This window comes from Salvelinus alpinus, chromosome 29 (assembly GCF_045679555.1).
Source record: "Salvelinus alpinus chromosome 29, SLU_Salpinus.1, whole genome shotgun sequence".
NCBI classification, from domain to species: domain Eukaryota; kingdom Metazoa; phylum Chordata; class Actinopteri; order Salmoniformes; family Salmonidae; genus Salvelinus; species Salvelinus alpinus.
In genome coordinates this window covers 44593378-44611113 of record NC_092114.1, presented here as the reverse complement: position 1 = coordinate 44611113, position 17736 = coordinate 44593378, and the positions used below count along the sequence as shown (strand labels likewise).

Sequence of the window (17736 nt, the reverse complement as noted above, 5' to 3'; positions counted from 1 at the left end):
TCACTCCTGTGTTCCAATAACACGTTGTGTCAACTAATCCACGTTTATCATTTTAAAAGGCTAATTGATCATTAGAAAACCTCAATTTTGAACGGTAGTGTATATTGTGCAATAGTACTAAAGTGAAAGAGCAGAACCAAGAAAAGCTTTCAAATGTTATATCCATTGGGAAGCAAAATGCTGCAATTATTTCAAAGTAAACTCAAACTGTTTTGTTTGTTGAGGTTCTTTTTGTGTTTAGTGTGAAAAAGCAATGTTCAGTATGTCTGCGATAACTCAACTTACACTGACATTAAAGAAAATTCTGAAAATCTTAATTTTAAAATGGGTGTGGGGGGACAAAAGAGAACCATTATTTCATGAATTTATGAGGAAAAAACATAGCCTCATTCACTTGTCTTCTACAAATAAATTGATTGACTGATTCACAATGTCTCCATTGAATCAAATATGATTCATAGCCGGGCTATTTAAGGAAGTGTGAACTAGTATGATTGGCAGTTGTCCTTAATTAAACTCCAATAACGGTATGGTAACACAAATAGTTGCTAATTATGAAGAATAAGCAGAGGTAATTGGACGGATCTTTGGCTCCAGGGCCAAAGACCAGCAGGAGGGATGACTTGTTTTGGTTCTGCTGTAGCTGTGGTATTTATTCATGATTATACATTTCAATCACATACTCACATACCTAAACTACTAGTCATATTTTTTTTTAGAAACGTTTTAGAAATGCCACAGGGGTATTTTCAATGAATTGCTGAAGTTGTTGTTTTTCAAGATTCAAACGTCACAGTTAAATGTCCAGAGTGAGTGTAATGTTGTGTTTTGGTCACGCTATACACAGCTCCTCACAATGTCCACTGATTTCAACTGAAACTGCAACAGGGCTAAAGGGGAGTTTTACTGAATTATGGCAAATTATTACACTCTTATTTCTATTTTATCATGATGTCATAAATGTTGTTAACAAAGTCATATCCTTTGAAAGTACTTTTTAGTCCAGCAATGTGCTTAATCTGTGTCTGGGAAACTGGCCTTGATAATAGCACTAACATAATTACATTAGGTAAAAGGCTGCCTATGAAGGGTCCAAATCCACACTGAGCCCTCCATTGAGTTTATCGAACCATTCAGTTCAGTCTCAGCCTGAGGGAGTGTGGAGAACTTCCAAAATTAACCATTCCTACGTGCCTCGGTCAATATAAATAAATGATCCAGTAGACAAATCTATTGCGCCCCTGGGGCCAGTCTTTTGTATAGTGATTCAGAGTCACAATTATTCGCAAGTGCACGAGCAAGATACCATGTAATGAGAAAATAATAAATGAGAGACAAGTGGCATGGAGTTAACGTGGGTAATTTCGGTGTGCCTCGGCTTCCTGCACTTTCAAGGCTTCGAGGCAACTGAATATTTGACAAAGATGGTTTTTTTGTCAGCTCTGTGAATTGTATTTGGTAGGTGGTTGTCAGTTTCCTTCCATTTGGCATTTCTGCTACCTGGCAGTGTACTTTTTCCACATTTTCCGCCCCTTAACTTTTTCCAAATTGTATTCTGTTACAAGGTGGGATTAAAATGGATTTAATTGTCTTTTTTTTTGTCAACGATCTACACAGATACCTTGTAATGTCAAAGTGGAAGAAAAATTCTAACATGTAAAAAATAATAATAAAAAAACACTAATATATCTGCATTAAATAACTATTCAACCCCTTAAGTCAGTGGTTCTTAACCTTGTTGGAGGTACTGAACCCCACCAGTTTCATATGCGCATTCACCGAACCCTTCTTAATTGGAAAAATAAAATATGATTTTTTCAAATTCAAAACAACATATTTTACTGGTGCACAAAATTAACCGTTCATCAACATCAACACTGTGTGTTCAAAGAACAAAATCATCAAAACATGATTTTCACACAAAAACAAAAACATAATAATGAATATTTACTGCAAATCAGTGTGACTTCTGCTGTTGCCTTTCAGAGACCAGTTCAGAAATGCGCGGCTTCACCTTGGCAAGTGCCACTCTCATGTCATTTTCGCAACAAAGTCTGTTCCTTTTCTTCGTTTTTATGTCCAGCATCCTCGAAAAGGATTGCTCGCAAAGATATGTTGTAACAAACGGTATGAAAATCTCCAGAGCTTTCTTAGCAATAACAGGGTACGTTACCATTTGTTGACACCAAAACATTGAAAGCGTTGTTGTTCTGAAGAGTTGCTGTTGAACCTGGCTCTGCTGAATTTCAATGATTTCATCGAGGTATTCATCATTGACATCTGTTGTCTCAACACTAAACGTGAACGGCTGTCTCACCCATGCTGGATATGACTCTCTTGTATGGAAGTATCCGTCGAGAGACTTTGCAAGCTCATCTAAGTGCGTGGCAATTGCTTGCTTCAGTTCCGTGGGTACAGAAATGTCTCCGATTCCAGATACATCTTCGATCTTACTTACACAGTCGTCCAGCAGGGGAAAGTTTGCGAAGTTATCGTTCTCTGTTCGTCGTTTCCATAACGGTAGCTTTTTTTGAAAAGCCTTCAGGTTTTCCTCCGCTTCGATGATGTTGACTCCACCGCCCTGCATCTTTTGATTGAGATGATTGAGAGCTGCGAAGATATCAGCCATGTACGCTAAAATGGGAATGAACTCAGAATTTTTGAAGCAATCTGCATGACAATGTTGGTGCTCTTGCAAAAACAGGGCTAATTCCACACGCACGGCAAAAACACGATTCAGCACCTGTCCCCGGGATAACCACCGAACGTTAGAATGGTACAGAAGTACCTCGAATTCAGAGCCCATTTCTTTACACAGCTCACTGAAGATGCGGTGCCTCAGAGCACTAGTTCGCACATAGTTCACGCATTCCACTACAATCTTTAATACTTCTGCCAGTTTTGGAGGCAAGGTTTTTGTTGCCAACGCATGCCTGTGCAGAATACAATGCGTAACAATGATGTGTGGCGCATCGGCTTTCACTAGCGCACCAAAACCAGACTTTCTTCCCAGCATGACTGGAGCTCCGTCCGAACAAACTGCAGAAACCATATCCCACGAAAGATTGTTGTCTTTGAAGAAGTCATCCACAAGTTTCTTCACATCGGCTGCCTTAGTTGTTGTTGTAAGAGGCTTACAAAATAAAAAATCTTCCTTTATCACGTCGTCTTTCACATAGCGCACGAATACAGCAAGCTGGCTTAGATTGGAAACGTCTGTGGTCTCGTCGAGTTGAAGGCTGAATTTTGCCGGGCTTGAAATCAGATCTGCAACTACTTGAGCCAAGATGTCTTTGCTCATGTCCTCTATTCTGTCGCTGATGGTGTCATTTGAAAGAGGAATGTGGGATAACTTAACTTCAGCCTCTTTTCCCAGCATGATATTCGCTATCTTCAACACAGCTGGTTTTATGAGTGTTTCACCAATGGTGTGTGGTTTGCCCTGCTTTGCGATCAGGTAAGCAACTTCGTACGATGCTGTGAGGATCGGTTTGTTAATGGGTACAAAGCCGAGAACAGGCAGAGTAGCCTTTTCATCGAATCTGGCTCTCTTCACCTTGAATTCAGCGAGCGTTGTGTTCTTGTATTTTCCATCTCTATGCAGCTTAAGGAAGTGTTCTCTTAGTTTTGCCGGTGCTAGACTAGAATTGCTCAACTTGGCATTGCAAATCATGCAGTTAGGGCACTGACTCCCATCACGTTCCGTTATACATGTGAATCCATATTGTACATATTCGTCCGACCACTTTCTTTTTTTGCTCGACATAGCAAGTATGAAGGGATTAAAATATTAAGAAAGAAATCACAAGACGTACCATCACGACAGTCACAAGTCGACTACTGAGCGCACCAAATTCCCTGCAGCACAGATAGGCCAAGCGATGTAGCGTGATCACCTGCAGCCAATGATGGCCAAGCGGGGAGTGTCATCACGAATCATATGAGTCGGATGTGTGTCTTGACCTCCGCCGAACCCCTGAGACTGACTCACCGAACCCCTGGGGTTCGATCGAACCCAGGTTAAGAACCACTGCCCTGAGTGAATACATGTTAGAATCACCTTTGGCAGCAATTACAGCTGTGAATCTTTCTCTAAGAGCTTGGCACACCTGGATTGTACAATATTTGGACATTATTCTTTTTTTTTATTCTTCAAGCTCTGTCAAGTTGGTTGTTGATCATTGCTAGACAGCCATTATCAAGTCTTGCCATAGATTTTCAAGCTGATTTAAATAAAAACGTCAATGTCGTCTTGGTAAGCAGCTCCAGTGTATATTTGGCCTTGTGTTTTAGGTTATTGTTCTGCTGGTGAATTTGTCTCCCAGTGTCTGTTGGAAAGCAACCTGATCCAGGTTTTATTCTAGGATTTTGCCTGTGCTTAGCTCTATTCTGTACATTTTTATCCAAAAATAAGAACTCCCTAGTCCTTGCCAGTGACAAGCATACCCATAACATGATGCAGCCACCACCATGCTTGAAAATATGAAGTGTGGCACTCAGTGACGTGTTGTGTTGGATTTTCCACAAACATAACGCTTTGTATTCAGGACATGAAGTTCATTTCTTTGCCATGTTTTTTGTAGTTTTACTTTAGTGGAATATTTTTGCCAACTATTGGAATATTTTTTATCCTTTACAGGGTTCCTTCTTTTCACTCTTATTTAGGTTCATATTGTGGTGTAACTACAATGTTTTTGATCCATCTTCAGTTTTCTCGGATTATAGCCATTAAACTCTGTAACTGTTTTAAAATCACCATTGGCCTCATGGTGAAATCCCTGAGCAGTTTCCTTCCTCTCCGGCAACTGAGTTAGGAAGGATGCATGTATCTTTGTAGTGACTGGGTGTATTGATACAGCATCCAAAGTGTAATTAATAACTTCACCATGCTCAAAGCGATATTCAATGTCTGATAATTTTTTTTATACCCATTTCCCAAAAGGTGCCCTTCTTTGGTAAACCTCCCTGGTCTTTGTAGTTGAAACTGTGTTTAAAAATCACTGCTCGACTGAGGGACCATACAGATAATTAATTGTATCTGTGGGGTACAGAGATGAGATAGTCATTCAAAAATCGTGTTAAACACTATTATTGCACAAAGAGTGAGTCCGTGCAACTTATTATGTGACTTGTTAAGCACATTTATACTCCTGAACTTATTTATGCTTGCCATAACAAAGGGATTGAATACTGACTCAACACATTTCAGCTTTTAATTTTGTATTCATTTGTAAAAAGAAAAATCTAAAAAACGTATTCCACTTTGACATGGAGTATAATGTAGGTCTATAGTGAGTATGATTGAGCAGAGTGCCGTCAGACATGCTGGAAGCACAGCTAGGCCTGATTAGCCAGTCCTTCTAATAGACTCTTACTGAGTACTGGTATTCAGAGAAGAGCATGGACCAGGAAACCACCAACCTCAACCATTCACCTCTATAAGAATTACACTTTAATTGATAAGCCTGCTGAGCGTTAGCTTGTGAGTTTCTTTTTTTACTGCGGAGTACTGAGAGGAAGAGGCAGGAGTAGTTCATTGAAGCTCACACTATAGTTTGCCTTTCCCAACCTTTGACTCAGACTGGCATAAACTAGTACAGATGATAAGACCACAATTGGAACATCATGACTGATTTCTCAGTTAAATGAAGGGTGGTCAAAAGTCTCAAGCATTATACTGTCCTTTAAGCACGCTTAGGGCTAAATCCTAATCTGAAGCCTGCACTCTCAACTCTCATTGATGTCATCGCATAATATTTATATCAAATTTCAAGTTGACTCGCCCGTGTCCCAAGTTGGTGTCTGTTCCTAAGGGATCTCTCTCCCTAAATACACTCAAGGATTCCACCAAAAGGCACGGGGCCCTTAGGAGCAGCCCTCTAATAGATCTCTATGAGCCCCAGGTCCAACGTGGGCAAGCGCCAACCAACATGGATACAAAGACACATTTACATAACCCACGCTGGAGCTAAGGCAACAACAACAAATCCCCTGAGAAGGATGGTGAGGGTTTGAGGCTGAACACTGAACACACACAACCAGGGCATCTTCGACAACACAAACGAGGACGGAGGCCTTCCCACCTCACACCTCACACCTCACACAACCCTCTCCTCCTCACCGCGCCTACGTCAGTGCGGACACCCTGGATCAGCTGAAGGGCTCTTCCTCACAGTCTAACAGTTTTTTTAAGGTACTGCAGCCAGACGTGTTCTCGTGCACAGGATAGAGGTCAGGGGTCACAGTGATTCATTGCTTCCCTAGGTGGCCATCCAATTTGGCCCCAGCCACCCAAAGGCAGCAGGAAAGAGCATGATTGCTTTTTATCAACACAAACTAAGTTGCCGAAAACACCACTTGCCTTGTCATCATGCCCAGTTCGATGACCTGCTAGCCTACATCTCTGCCTTTTCAAGTCAGGTGACTGTCAATACTTTCCGAATGCACTGTATATATTAGAGGTCGACCGATTATGATTTTTCAACGCCGATACCGATTTATTTGTATTTGTTATGACAATTACAACAATACTGAATGAACACTTATTTTAACTTAATATAATACATCAATAAAATCAATTTAGCCTCAAATAAATAATGAAACATGTTCAATTTGGTTTAAATAATGCAAAAACAAAGTGTTGGAGAAGAAAGTAAAAGTGCCATGTAAAAAAGCTAACGTTTAAGTTCCTTGCTCAGAACATGAGAACATATGAAAGCTGGTGGTTCCTTTTAACATGAGTCTTCAATATTCCCAGGTAAGAAGTTGTAGTTATTATAGGAATTATAGGACTATTTCTCTCTATACGATTTGTATTTCATATACCTTTGACTATTGGATGTTCTTATAGGCACTTTAGTATTGCCAGTGTAACAGTATAGCTTCCGTCCCTCTCCTCGCCACTACCTGGGCTCGAACCAGGAACACATCGACAACAGCCACCCTCGAAGCAGCGTTACCCATGCAGAGCAAGGGGAACAACTACTCCAAGTCTCAGAGCGAGTGACGTTTGAAACACTATTAGAGCGCACCCCGCTAACTAGCTAGCCATTTCACATCGGTTACACCAGCCTAATCTCGGGAGTTGATAGGCTTGAAGTCATAAACAGCGCAATAGCTGCTGGCAAACGCACGAAAGTGCTGTTTGAATGAATGCTTACCAGCGTCCTGCTGCCTACCACCGCTCAGTCAGACTGCTCTATCAAATCATAGACTTAATTATAACACACAGAAATACGAGCCTTTGGTCATTAAAATGGTCGAATCCAGAAACTATCATTTCGAAAACAAAACGTTTATTCTTTCAGTGAAATACGGAACCGTTCCGTATTTTATCTAACGGATGGCATCCCTAAGTCTAAATATTGCTGTTACATTGTACAACCTTCAATGTTATGTCATAATTATGTACAATTCTGGTAAATTAATTACGGCCTTTGTTATAGGAATAAATGGACTTCACACAGTTCGCAATGAGCCATGCGGCCCAAACTGCTGCATATACCCTGACTGCTTGCACGGAACGCAAGAGAAGTGACACAATTTCCCTAATTATAAGAAATTCATGTTAGCAGGCAATATTAACTAAATATGCAGGTTTAGAAATATATACTTGTGTATTGATTTTAAAGAAAGGCATTGATGTTTATGGTTAGGTACATTGGTGCAACGACAGTGCTTTTTTTGCAAATGCGCTTGTTAAATCACCACCGTTTGTCGAAGTAGGCGCATCGATTATATGCAACGCAGGACACGCTGGATAAACTAGTAATATCATCAACCATGTGTAGTTAACTAATGATTATGTTAAGATTGATTGTTTTTTATAAGATAAGTTTAATGCTAGCTAGCAACTTACCTTGGCTTCTTGCTGCCCTCGCGTAACTCGTGGAGTGCAATGGTTAGAGTGTTGGACTAGTAACCGGAAGGTTGCAAAAACGAATCCCCGAGCTGACAAGGTAAAGATCTGTCGTTCTGCCCCTGAACAAGGTAGTTAACCCACCGTTCCTAAGCCGTCATTGAAAATAAGAATGTGTTCATAACTGACTTGCCTAGTTAAATAAAGGTGTAAAAAATATATATATATTGGCAAATCGGTGTCCAAAAATACTGATTACCGATTGTTATGAAAACTTGAAATCGGCCCTAAGTAATCGGCCATAAGTAATCGACCTCTAGTATATATACACTTTATATATTTGTCACTTATTTAAAGCACCCTGCAGAGCGGTCTTTAAGTTTTATTGTCACGTGCACAAGTAGAGTGAAATGCCTTTCTTGCTAGCTCTTTCCCAACAATGCAGATAAAGTAAAGTAGAACCAAAACACACAAGAAATGGAAAGACGAAGAACACGAGAAAGTAAGCTAGCTATATACAAGGTCAGTTCCAGGGTCAGTGCACATACCATATTTACAATGTGCAACTTGATGATGGTGTTGGAGTCGTGCGTGGCTTGGGGAACAGGGAGTACAGGAGGGGACTAAGCACACACCCCTGTGGGCCCCCTGTGTTGAGGGTCAGTGTGGCGGAGGTGATGTTGCCTACCGTCACCTCCTGGGGTCGGCCCGTCAGGAAGTCCAGGATCCAGTTGCAAAGGGAGGTGTTCAGTCCAAGTGTCCCAATCTTGGTGATGAGCTTGGAGGGGATTATGTTGTTGAACGCTGAGCTGTAGTCAATGAACAGCATTCTCACATAGATATTAATTTTATCTAGGTGGGTGCGGGCAGTGTGGAGTGCAATTGAGATTACGTCGTCTATGGATCTGTTGGGGCGGTGTGCAAATTGTGGAGTGGGTCAAGGATGCTAGGATGATGGAATTGCCATAACCAGCCTTTCAAATAACTTCATGATTATAGATTTTAGTGCTACAGGGCGGTAGTCATTGTGGCAGATAGCTTTGAAGTTCTTGGGAACAGGAATGATGGGGGTCAGCGTGAGACGTGTGGATTACAGAATGGGACAAGGAGAGATTGAAAATGACCGTGAATATGTCTGCCAGCTGTTCTACGCATGCTCTGAGAACACGCCTTGAAATACCGTCCGGCCTGCAGCCTTGCGAGTGTTGACCTGATTAAAAACCTTACTCACGTCGGCCTAGGAAAGCGAGATCAACAAATCAAATTGTATTTGTCACATGCACCTTACCATGAAATGCTTACTTACAAGCCATTAACCAAAAATGCAGTTCTAAGAAAAATAAGTTAAGATAATATTTATTAAGTAAACTAAAGTAAAAACATAAGAGTAACAATAAAATAACCATAACGATGCTATATACATTGTGTACCGGTACCGAGTCAATGTGTGGGCTACAGGTTAGTCGAGGTAATTGAGGTAATATATACAGTGGGGAGAACAAGTATTTGATACACTGCCGATTTTGCAGGTTTTCCTACTTACAAAGCATGTAGAGGTCTGTAATTTTTAACATAGGTACACTTCAACTGTGAGAGACGGAATCAAAAAAAAAATCCAGAAAATCACATTGTATGATTTTTAAGTAATTTGCATTTTATTGCATGACATAAGTATTTGATACATCAGAAAAGCAGAACTTAATATTTGGTACAGAAAACTTTGTTTGCAATTACAGAGATCATACGTTTCCTGTAGTTCTTGACCAGGTTTGCACACACTGCAGCAGGGATTTTGGCCCACTCCTCCATACAGACCTTCTCCAGATCCTTCAGGTTTCTGGGCTGTCGCTGGGCAATACGGACTTTCAGCTCCCTCCAAGGGAGGTGTTTAGTTCCAGGGTTCTTAGCTTAGTGATGAGCTTTGAGGGTACTATGGTGTTGAACGCTGAGCTGTAGTCAATAAGCAGCATTCTCACGCAGGTGTTCCTTTTGTCAAGGTGGGAAAGGGCAGTGTGGAGTGCAATAAAGATTGCATCATCTGTGCATCTGTTGGGGCAGTATGCAAATTGAAGTCGGTCTAGGGTTTCTGGGATGATGGTGTTGATGTGAGCCATGACCAGCATTTCAAAGCATTTCATGGCTACAGACGTGAGTGCTACGGGTCGGTAGTCATTTAGGCATGTCAATTTGGTGTTCTTGGGCACAGGGACTATGGTGGTCTGCTTGAAACATGTAGGTATTAGACTCGGTCAGGGACAGGTTGAAAATGTCAAGACACTTGACAGTTGGTCAGCTCATGCTCTGAGTATACGTCAAGGTAATCCGTCTTGTTGACCTTTTTAAAGGTCTTACTCACATCGGCTACGAAGAGCTTGATCACACAGTCGTCCAGAACAGCTGGTGCTCTCATGCATGCTTCAGTGTTGCTTGCCTCGAAGCGTGCATAGAAGTTGTTTAGCTCGTCTGGTAGGCTCGTGTCACTGGGCAGCTCACGGTTGGGCTTCCCTTTGTAGTCCGTAATGGTTGGCAAGCCCTACCACATCCAACGAGCGTCAGAGCCGATGTAGTAGGATTCAATCTTAGTCCTTTGCCTGTTTGATGGTTCATAGGAGGGCATAGTGGGATTTCTTCTAAGTGTCCGGGTTAGAGTCCCACTGCTTGAAAGCTCATTGCGAATGTTGCCTGTAATCTATGGCTTCTGGTTGGGATATGTAGGTACGGTCACTGTGGGGACGACATCATCGATGCACTTACTGATGAAGCCGGTGACTGATGTGGTATACTACTCAATGCCCTCGGATGAATCCCAGAACAGTCTGTGCTAGCAAAACAGTCCTGTAGCTTAGCATCTGCGTCATCTGACCACTTCCGTATTGAGCGAGTCACTGGTGCTTCCTGCTTTAGTTTTTGCTTGCAGGCAGGAATTAGGAGGATAGAATTATGGTTAGATTTGCCAAATGGAGGGCGAGGGAGAGCTTTGTATGTGTCTCTGTGTATGGAGTAAAGGTGGTCTAGAGTTTTTTCCCTCTGGTTGCACATGTGACATGCTGGTAGAAATTAGATAAAACAGATTTAAGTTTCCTTGCATTACAGTCGCCGGCCACTAGGAGCGCCGCCACAGGGTGAGCATTTTCATGTGTTGCTTATTGTCTTATACAGCTCATTGATTGCAGTCTTAGTGCCAGCATCGGTTTGTGGTGGTAAATAGACAGCTACAAAAAACGTAGATGAAAGCTCTCCCTGTAAATAATGTGGTCTACAGCCTATCAGGCGAGCAAAACCTCGAGACTTCCTTAATATTAGATTTCACACTCCAGCTGTTATTGACAAATAGACACAGACCACCTCTCCAAATAGACACAAACCACCCCTTGTCTTACCGGAGGCAGCTGTTCTGTCTTGCCCATGCACGGAAAACCCAGCCAACTGTATATTATCCATGTGACTCTGTGAAACATAAGATATTACAGTTTTTAATGTCTTGTTGATAGGATAGTCTCGAATGGAGCTCATCCAGTTTCTTCTCCAATTATTGCACGTTGGCCAATAGGACGGATGGTAGAGACTTATTACCCACTCACCGACAAATTCTCACAAGGCACCTGGACCTGCGTCCACTGTATTGGCGTCTCTTCTTCATGTGTATGACGGGGATTTGCGCCTGGTCCGGTATCAGCAGTTAATGAGTCGCGTCCGACTCGTTAAAGAAAACTTTCCGTCCAGTTGGAGGTGAGTAATCACTGTTCTGATATCCAGACGCTATTTTCATAAGATAAGGTGGCAGAAACATTATGTACAAATTAAGTTTCAAACATTGCGAAAAAACGCACAAAAACGGCAGCCATCTCCTCCGGCGCCATTGTATCTTTATGGTATTTGTGATTAACTGAAGGCTTAAATAATATTTATCTTAAATCTAACCCAATTTCCATTCCATAAGTGCTCCATAAATAGTTACATATGTGAGCACGCCTTTGATTAGGGTGGATGCATAATCTTTTACATCTCTTTGCGGTTATTAGTTCAATTTTTTGTAATATGATAACAGAGCACAATATTCACTTGGCTGTGATTAACCCTCCAATTTACTGATTGTCAAGGAGCAGTATTCATTCTGCTTTTTTGAATTAGAAAGTGAGATAGCTGCTGCCCCAGGGAATGCGTTTTACAATTGCTCAATTGGCTTAATTCAGTATCCCCCCCAATAATACCTAAGTCGACACCTTGTAAAAGCACCTTTGGCACCTAGTTTTGAGTCATCTTAGGTATGTCTGTATCAGCTTTGCACATCTGAGTTTGGGAATTTTCTCACGTTCTTCCTTGCACATGTCTCAAGCTCTGTTAAGTTAGATAGGGAGTGGCGGTGAAGACCAGTCTTCAAGTCTTTCCACAGATTTGTAATGGGATTCAAGTGTGGTATTTGGCTGGGCCACTCAAGGACTTTTACATTCTTGTTCTGAAACCATTCCAGCATTGCTTTGGCTGTATGCGTGGGGTCATTGTCCTGTTGGAACGTACATCTTCATCCCAGTCTAAGGCCGTTTGCACTCTGAAGCAGGTTCTCATTAAGGATTTGCCTATATTTGGCTCCATTCAATGTTCCCTCTATCCTTACTCGTCTCCCATTCCCTACCGTTGAAAAGCATTCCCGTAGCATGATGCTGCCACCATCGTGCTTCATGGTAGGGACGGTGTTAGACGGGTGATGAGCTGTGCCTGGTTTTCTCCAGAAATAGCGCTTTGCATTCAGGCCAAAGAGTACAATGTTTATCTCATCAGACAACAGAATCTTTTGCAAACTCCAGGCATGTCGTCATGTGCCTTTTTCTCAGGAGTGTAGTTCTGTCAGAGTGGTCATTGGGTTCTTTGTCACCTCCCTGACCAAGGTCCTTCTTGCCCGGTTGCTCAGATTGGACAGATGGCCAGCTCTAGGCAGAGTCCATTTCCCAATGATTGAGACCACTGTGCTCTTGGAAACTATCAACACTCTATATAATATATGCCATTTAGCAGACACTTTATCCAAAGCGACTTAGTCATGCATGCATACATTTTATGTAAAACAATATATATTTTTTTAAATTTAACCTTTAACTAGGCAAGTCAGTTAAGAACAAATTCTTATTTACAATGACGGCCTACACCGGTCAAACCCGGACGATGCTGGGCCAATTGTGCCCCGCCCTATGGGACTCCCAATCACGGCCGGCTGTGACACAGCCTGGATGTATGGGTGGTCCCTGGGACCTTATATAAACAGGTATGTTTAATTCTAAATCATGTCCAAATAATTGAGTTGGCCACAGGTGGACTCCAATCAAGTTGTAGTGATATCTCAAGTATGATCAAAGGAAATTGGATGCACCTGAGCTCAATTTAGAGTCTGATAGCAAATGGGGTGTAAATGAGATATTTCAGTATTTCATTTTCAATAAATTTGTCAAAATGCCTAAAAACAACTTCGTCATTATGGGGTATTGTGTGTAGATGGGTGAGAGAATTTTTTAAAATTTAATACATTTTGAATTCAGGCTGTAACACAACACATGTGGAATAAGTCAAGGGGTGTGAATACTTTCTGAAGGCACTGTACTTTACCTGGTAAGTTCACCTTCAGGTGTAGGATCTTCTTTTGATCACTTTTTTGTTGCCGAGGATTTTCCAGCACAACAGGAAATGCAAACTTGTAATGTATTTGAGGTTTAAAAAGGCCTGTAAATGTTCACTTGTCAGACTTGATTTGCCCTTATGAAAAACATATCAACCCCCACAAAACATTTCTATTAATTATAATCTACATATTAATTCACATTTCCTGTTGCTTCAAGATTATTTTCCTGATGCAGCAAACTGTCTCAAATTAAGATCCTACATCTGTAGAACACATTCTCATTTACAAAAATGAGGTAGGGAAGAGTTGCAAGGGGAGAAAAGAGAGGTTGAATGATCAATGGAGATTGATTTAATGGTGCTTGAAGCAGCTTGTCATTACAGAACTGCACATTGAGACAGGATGTTTGTCTCGCTCAAGAGCCCTGAATTGATTTCTTCAGCAGCAAGAGCTTCCAAAAAATGATATCCTAATGTATGCTATTATGTTGGTATTGGATTGTACTGTAGTTCTGGCTGCAATTGAACTCACCTATGCAGCACAGACTGTTTGTTGTCCCTCCTCTTCCACCTCCTGCACTAGGCTACCTGCTCGGTCTTGTGCAAAAGTAGTGTAAGTTGCAGCAAATGAAGAATACACTGATCCACAAAAGCTTGCGCTATAGGAATACTGTTTCTTATCTGTCAGATAGCTTGCACAAAACGTTAGAATTGAATAATATTAAACACAACATTGAGAAAAATGTGTCTCTGAAGTAGCCAGAGGGCTACATGACTTACACACACACACACACACACACACACACACACACACACACACACACACACACACACACACACACACACACACACACACACACACACACACACACACACACACACACACACACACACACACACACACACACACACACAGAGATAAACAACAAATGAATAACCCAAGTCACACCCTTAGAAATACAACTCCTCTGGGAATATTCAGCTGGAGACCGGAAATGCACTTATTTCTTAAACATACTCTAATCGAGCTGCATAAATGAACATGCTAATGTCACTCACTCACTCGTTGTTTTGTATGCAGGCAGAAGATCATTGCTGGTGAATATGCGGCAGAGGGTGTCGGGGAAAGCGTCATAGTCTCACTGTAGACTGAACCCTTGGAGTTGAGGTGGGGAGGGTTGAACGGTGGGCCGGCAGGTTGCCTATTTATCATCATCTTCGTCACCATGACTACCCCCTACTGATTCACTCTCTACACGCAGGTAAACAGTTCACAGTTTTAAATGTTAACACGCAATAGATTTAGTAGGATTAGGATGCCTCCTACAGATGGTGATTGCTGTTTGTTATTTTGCAGACACTATTATCTCCCCGTTTATGATCATGATCCACCAATGTGCTTTCCTCAGCAGAGTACAAATTTACTCTTCTGATAATTGATTTTATACCATGATACTGTTGGATGCTCGTTTATGATTGCCTTTAGGGGATTCTAGAGCATGCATTATTTCCCTATAACGCACGGTATATCAGCCACTGTAGAATTCAATGGCTAGTTCTTCTATGTTCGAGCTGCTTTTGAAAGCAAACGCGGAATTGAAAACATTATTGGCATTGTTGAATTTGATTTTCATAATAGCAAGCTAGGACTGTTGGTTTGGTGAGCTAAACTAGCAAGTCTGTTTATTTGGTTACCAAGGCAAGTACTGTAGAAATGAACAGATTTTCTAGCGGCAAATGTAATTGCCATGGTATAAAAGGGATAATCAACTCGGGGCTCTAGAAGTTCTCTGGAATATAATGCAACTCTTTGGAAGGTTAGTTCCCCTGCTAGCGCGTCATGGAAGGAACAACGGCCCAGCCATGAAGTGGTAGGCCACACAGGACAGCCGAGTGCTGAAGCGCGTAGTGCATAAAAATATTCTGCAACACTCACTACCGAGTTCCAAACTGCCTCCAGAAGCAACATCCGCACAAGAACTGTTCGTCAGGAACTTCCTGAAATGGGTTTTCCATGGCCGAGCAGCCACACATAAGTCTAAGATCACCATATGAAATACCAAGCTTTGGCTGGAGTGGTGTAAAGCTCACCGCCATTAGACTCTAGAGCAGTGCAACCGCGTTCTCTGGAGTGATGAATCACACTACCCCATCTGGCAGTCCGACGGATGAATCTGGGTTTGGCGGATTCGACGAGAACGCTACCTGCCCCAATGCATAGTGCCAACTGTAAAGTTTGGGGGAGGAGGAATAATGGTCTGGGGCTGTTTTTCATGGTTCGGGCTACGCCCCTTAGTTCCAGTGAAGGGAAATGCTACAGCAAACAATGATATTCTAGACGATTCTGTGCTTGGCAACAGTTTGGGGAAGGCCCTTTCCTGTTTCAGCATGATAATTCCCCCGTCCACAAAGCGAGGTCCATACAGAAAGGGTTTGTTAAGGTCGGTGTGGAAGAACTTAACTAGCCTCCACAGAGCCCTGACCTCAACCCCATCGAACACCTTAGGGATGAATTGGAATGCCAACTGCGAGCCAGGCCTAATCGCCCAACATCAGTGCCCGACCTCACTAATGCTCTTGTGGCTGAATGGAAGCAAGTTCCTTCATCAATGTTGCAACATCTAGTGGAAAGCCTTCCCAGAAGAGTGGAGGCTGTTATAGCAGCAAAGGGGGGGACCAACTCCATATTAATCCCCATGATTTTAGAATTATATGTTCGACAAGCATGTGTCCACATGTCCGCTATGTAGTATACCTGCCCAACTAAGTACACGGTTCGCTAATTAAAGCTATTTTTATCTCATCTATTAAGAGTAGCCAATAGGTCTTGAGTTCCTAGCAGGCCTGGTTTAATGATATGTAACCTGTCTGAATGTGTGCATTTATGTGAAAAGTAAGAGTAGCTTAGCTGTTGCATGGAAGTCCAGAAACTGTCCAGAAGAGTTTTAACACATTTAGCTTTTCAATCTGAAATCAAAGCCAATTAGTAGACGTGCCCCTCAATGGTCTTAACGGTTTCCCATTAGTCCATTGATCTCTCACGTCTTAAAACGTCTTAACTAGACACAACCCCACCGAGAACAAAGACTGACCACTATCGAGAGAGCATATTTTTTCTCCTCATCTGTACCTGTGCCTGGATGCGACTGTTGATCTGCCTGCCTCTTGTTTATCACTAAACCGGGGGTCTGTCCTAAATGGCACTCTATTCCCAATATAGTGCACACTTTTAACCAGAGCCCCATGTGCCCTGGTCAAAAGTAGTGTGCTACATAGGGAATAGGGTGCCATTTTGGGACACATCATGGTTCTCTTCAGAAGAACATTGGGATGAGATCAGTATAAAAGATACCCAGCTGTGTGTGCTGTTTGTCTGAGTCCAACTAAAGTCAGGTCCCTCTACAGTCAGTTCACCCTACTTTACTACCATGTGATTTGAAAGGTGCTGCAATTTTGCATCTGGGGCTTATGCTGAAGCCTGGGTGCCCTTCAGTGTTTGCACACAAGACCGAAGATGATAAACTCTTCACCTGTCTCAGGCAGGTGCAACTGCATCTCTAGATTTCATGTACATGAACAGTGCCTTCGGAAAGTATTCAGACCCATTTGACTTTATCCACATTTTGTTACGTTACAGCCTTACTCTAAATTGGATTAAATAAAAAATCCTCAGCAATCTACACACAATATCCCATAATGACAACGCAAATATAGGTTTTTAGAAATGTTTGCAAATGTGTTAAAAAAACAAAACATAAATACCTTATTTACATAAATATTCAGACCTTTTTCTATGAGACTCGAAATTGAGCTTAGGTGCATCCTGTTTCCATTGATCATCCTTGAGATGTTTCTACAACTTGATTGGTAAATTCAATTGATTGGACATGATTTGGAAAGGCAAAAAGGCTTTCAGGAAAGGCCTGTCTATATAAGGTCCCACAGTTGACAGTGCATGTCAGAGTAAAAACCAAAACATGAGGTCAAAGGAATTGTCTGTGGAGCTCCGACACAGGATTGTGTCAACGCACAGATTTAGGGAAGAGTACCAAAGCATTTGTGCAGCAGTGAAGGTCCCCAAAAACACAGTGGCCTCCATCATTCTTAAATGAAAGTAGTTTGGAACCACCAAATTAAGCAGTCGGGGGAGAAGGGCCTTGATCAGAGAGGTGACCAAGAACCCGATGGTCACTCTGACAGAGCTCCAGAGTTCCTCTGTGGAGATAGGAGAACCTTCCAGAAGGAGAACCATCTCTGCAGCACTCCAC

General features: G+C 42.0%; 1 long non-coding RNA gene across 1 annotated transcript in view; it reads left to right on the top strand.

The window, feature by feature from the left end:
- The first annotated feature begins 14572 nt into the window (after positions 1-14572).
- LOC139559065 (uncharacterized) overlaps positions 14573-17736 on the top strand; it is a 39166-nt gene continuing 36002 nt past the window's right edge. Inside the window, exon 1 of the long non-coding RNA XR_011671682.1 lies at positions 14573-14730. This is a non-coding gene — a long non-coding RNA (uncharacterized lncRNA). The remainder of the gene's footprint in view (positions 14731-17736) is intronic.